Source organism: Magnolia sinica, chromosome 11 (genome assembly GCF_029962835.1).
Source record: "Magnolia sinica isolate HGM2019 chromosome 11, MsV1, whole genome shotgun sequence".
In the NCBI taxonomy this organism is placed as follows: Eukaryota; Viridiplantae; Streptophyta; class Magnoliopsida; order Magnoliales; family Magnoliaceae; genus Magnolia; species Magnolia sinica.
The window spans coordinates 79,930,647-79,935,169 of record NC_080583.1 but is presented as its reverse complement, the minus strand read 5'-3'; the positions used below and the strand labels follow the sequence as shown (position 1 = coordinate 79,935,169).

At 41.3% G+C, this 4,523-nt stretch overlaps 1 non-coding gene across 1 annotated transcript; it reads left to right on the top strand.

The window, feature by feature from the left end:
- Positions 1 to 3,935: 3,935 nt before the first annotated feature.
- On the top strand, positions 3,936 to 4,042 carry LOC131219711 (small nucleolar RNA R71). The gene has a single exon (XR_009158357.1). It is a non-coding gene; the product is annotated as a small nucleolar RNA R71 (small nucleolar RNA).
- The last annotated feature ends 481 nt before the right edge of the window (positions 4,043 to 4,523 follow it).

The following is a 4,523-nucleotide window of genomic DNA, read 5'->3' as shown; positions in this document are numbered from 1 at the left end:
ATGACCGTACGATGGTCATTATTTCGGCACGGAATTGCTTTGACCCATTTAGTGACATAATCTACGGCGACCAAAATATACAAATTTTCAAATGATTAGGAGAATGGTCCCATGAAATCGATGCCCCAACAGTCAAATGCTTCTATGATAAAGATGGGATTCAAAGGCATCATATTTCGACGGGACAATGCTCCCAATTTTTGACAACGCTCACAAGCCTTGCAAAACTCCTGAGTGTCCCTGAACATAGTGGGCCAGTAAAAGCCACACTGCAAAATCTTGGCCATGGTCTTTTTAGCAGAAAAGTGACCACCACAGGCCTGTGAGTGACAAAAGGAGATGACACTCTGATGCTCATCGTCTGGCACACATCTCCTCAAGATTTGGTCTGGGCAATATTTAAACAAATATGGATCGTTCCAGAAAAAGTTACGTACCTTGGTGAAAATTTTCTTCTTATCTTGCGCAGTCCACTGTGTCGGTATGGAACCTGTGGCAAGATAATTAATAATATCAGCGAACCAAGGTGAATGGGAGACTCTGAACAATTGTTCATCAGGGAACATGTCATTGATATGTGTCATTTCAAGGGAATCAGAGGAATTAAGGCGAGAAAGATGGTCAGCCACTACGTTCTCTACTCCCTTTTTATCTTTTATTTCTAGGTCAAATTTCTAGAGTAAGAGGATCCATCGTATCAGGCGGGGCTTAGCATCATTCTTAGAAAGAAGATACTTAAGTACCGCATGATCTATGTAGATAATGATCTTGGATCAGATCAGGTAGGACCTAAATTTATCCAAAGTGAACACTACGACTAGGAGTTCCTTTTCTATAGTCAAGTAGTTCACTTGGGCAAAATTTAAAGTTCTACTTACGTAATGAATGACGTAGGGCCTCTTATCTTTTCTCTGGCCTAGAACCGCCCCAAGAGCATAATCAGAAGCATCGCACATAAGCTCAAAAGGAAGGATCCAATCGGGTGGTTGCATGATAGGTGCAGTAGTTAACATACCCTTAAGCTTGGTGAAAGCTTCCTGACATGTCTCAGTCCACTCGTATGGTACATCCTTTTGAAGTAGATTACACAAAGGACGAGAGAGGAGACTAAAGTCCTTTATGAATCACCTATAAAACCTTGCGTGTCCTAAGAAGGATCGCACATCTCTGATATTCTTGGGTGGAGGTAGGTTAGAGATAAGATCAATTTTTGCCTTATCCACCTCGATTCCTTTGGAAGAGATAATATGTCCAAGGACAATTCCCTTATGAACTATGAAATGACACTTCTTCCAATTAAGTACCAGGTTCTTCTCTTCACATCTTTTCAGCACACATTTAAGACTCTCTAAGCACTCGCTGAAAGATGAATTGAAAACAGAGAAATCGTCTATGAAGACCTCTAGATATTTTCCCACCATGTCAGAAAAGATACTCATCATACATCGCTGAAAGGTAGCAGGGGCATTACATAATCCGAATGGCATCCTTCTCGAGGCAAAGGTGCCGTAGAGACATGTAAATGTAGTCTTTTCCTGGTCCTCAAGGGCGATTTCAATCTGATTGTAGCCCGAATACCCGTCAAGGAAACAGTAATAGGAATGACCAGCTAGCCTTTCTAAGATTTGATCAATGAAGGGCAAAGGAAAGTGGTTCTTCCTCGTGACGGTATTCAGCTTCCTGTAGTCAATGCACATTCTCCAACCAGTAGTAACTCTAGTTGGCACGAGTTCATTATTAGCATTGGCTACGATGGTGATCCCGGACTTCTTAGGAACCACTTAAGTTAGACTCACCCATTGACTATCGAATATGGGGTATATGATACTCACATCTAATAGTTTAAGAACCTCGGCCTTAACCACTTCCCTCATGTTTGGATTTAGTCTACGTTGTGATTGCCGAGCGGTCTTAGCATTATCCTCAAGATAAATGCGGTGAGTACAAATTGAGGAGTTGATTCCCTTGAGGTCCGCTATCGTCCATCCAAGGGTTCCCTTATGCTCAATGAGAGTAGATATGAGCATACTCTCCTGTTCTTTCTCCAGGTGGGCAGAGATAACCACCGGGTATGTCTCATCTTGACCTAAATAGACATATTTCAAATCAGAGGGCAAAGGTTTTAGGTCAAGCTTTGGTGGTTTAAGGTTAGACGGTAGAGGCACTACATCAGTTTGGGGCAACTCTTCAAATTGTGGCTTCCATCGGTTAACTTCAAGTACCGGTGCCTTATCAAGCAAGGCACACGTCTCCCCAATCATGTCATCATCAAAATCATGGGAGTGGGCCAGGCACGTCTCTAGAGGGTCAGAGGATAAGGTTAGAGGTGTCGTATCTTCCACTAAAGAGTCAATCATATTAATGTCGTGGAAATCATCATCATCCTCTAAGTTTCTGCCGTTATTGAAAAAGATGTTTGACTCCAATGTCATATTCCCAAAGGACATAGTCATGACACCATTCCTGCAATTGATAATTGCATTTGAAGTGGTAAGGAATAGGCGACCAAGAATGACGGGAATCTGAGTGCTCATGTTATTGATGGGTTCGGTGTCCAGGATGATAAAATCTACAGGGTAGTAAAATCTATTAACTTGGACTAACACATCCTCAATTATCCCTCTTGGTACACGAACAGAGTGATCAGCAAGTTGTAGTGTGGTTAGGGTGGGTTTTAATTCACCCAAACTTAACTGTTTATATACCGAGTAGGGAATCAGATTAACGCTCACTCCTAAGTCAAGAAGTGCATGATCAATTCGATGGTCCCCGATTACATATGATATGGTTGGGCTACCAGGATCTTTGAATTTCTATGGCACATCTTGCTTTAGGATGGCACTCACTTTCTCGGTCAAGAAGATCTTCTTTTGAATATTCTGCCGTCGTTTAGTCATGCATAAGTCTTTCAGGAATTTGGTATATGAAGGTATCTGTTTTACGACATCAAGTAGAGGAATGTTGACTTTCACTTGTTTCAACACCTGTAGGTTATCCTGAGAGTTAGAGAGAGGTTTTGGTGCGACCAACCATTGGGGAAATGGAGCAATTGGTTTTTCTACAAGTTCCGGTTCTAATTTTTGTGGGGCCTTACTAGATCCATTATTGTTGTCCTTTTCGGTTCTTGAGGCTTTTCGGGCCTAACTGGAAGGGTTTTATCAATGATCTTCCCACTCTTAAGAGTGGTGATAGATTTAGCGTGCCCCATTTGATTTGAAGAGCTGGGATCACTTATCTCGTATTGTGGTTTAGGATTGGGGAGCGTTTATGCAGGAAGCATCCCCTTTTCTATAACCGTCATACGTAAATCCATCTTTTGCATAAAGTCTCGCATTGCATGGGTCAGCTCTTGCATGAAATTTTGAACCGGTTCTTCTTGAGTTTTCCCCTGATTTGGATTTTGATTGAAGAAACTTTGAGGGGTAGCAGTTTGTCCATTTCTCCAACTAAAGTTTGGATGATTTTTTCAACCAGGATTGTATGTATTAAAGGTTGGTCCATTGAAAGGTCTTTGATAATTATTTACGGCATTGGATTGTTCATTCAACACTTCTCGAAAGGCGGGTATTGTAGGACAATTTTCAGTTGTATGAATGTTGCAATCACAGATGCCGCAAACACTTTCATTAACCTTATCCTTCTTTCCTTCCATGGCCTCAACTTTCCTTATGAGCGTAGTAACTTTACACTTGAGATCATCCTCTTCTTTCAAGAGATACAATCCACCTTTATCCTTTAATTAAGTCGACCTAGACATGGTGTTCGACTTTGGGTAATAGTCCCATGATTGTGTTTTTTCAGCAAGACTATAGAGGTAATCCCATACCTCGTCAACATTTTTATTAATGAATTCTCCATTACACATTGTCTCGACCATTCGACGCATGGAAGATGTTAGTCCATCATAGAAAAAATTTGTAATGCGCCACGTTTCAAAGCTGTGTTGTGGGCATGAACTGACCAAATCCTTGAACCTTTCCCAATATTGGTAAAATGCTTCATCCTCCTTTTGGGTGAAGTTCATGATTGCTTTTCTAAGGGTAATCGTTTTATGATGTGGAAAGAATTTCTTTATAAATTTCCTTTGCATATCATTCCATGTGCCAATGGATCTAGGATGCAGTGAATGTAACCACGTCTTAGCCTTCTCTTTTAAGGAAAAAGGAAAGAGTCTCAGCCTGACTGTGTCCTCAGACACATTTTGAAAATATAAAGTGGCTCTGATCTCATCAAACTCTTTCAAATGTAGATATGATTCTTCAGATTCAAGCCCATGGAACTTAGGAAGGAGTTGGATAACCCCTAGCTTGATGTCCATATGTCCTGTATTTTCAGGAAAAATCATGCATGAGGGCCTCACTCCCGCTGGTTGTAAATAATCTCGTAAAGTACGTGGCGGGGGTGCTTGATACACCTCATTCTCATCCTGAATGTCTAGGTTGGGGTAGAAGAGGTTGGTTTTCAGCAATCACTTCAATTAACTCAGGGGCTTTCGAGTGGTGTCTAGTCCTGCGATGGATAGT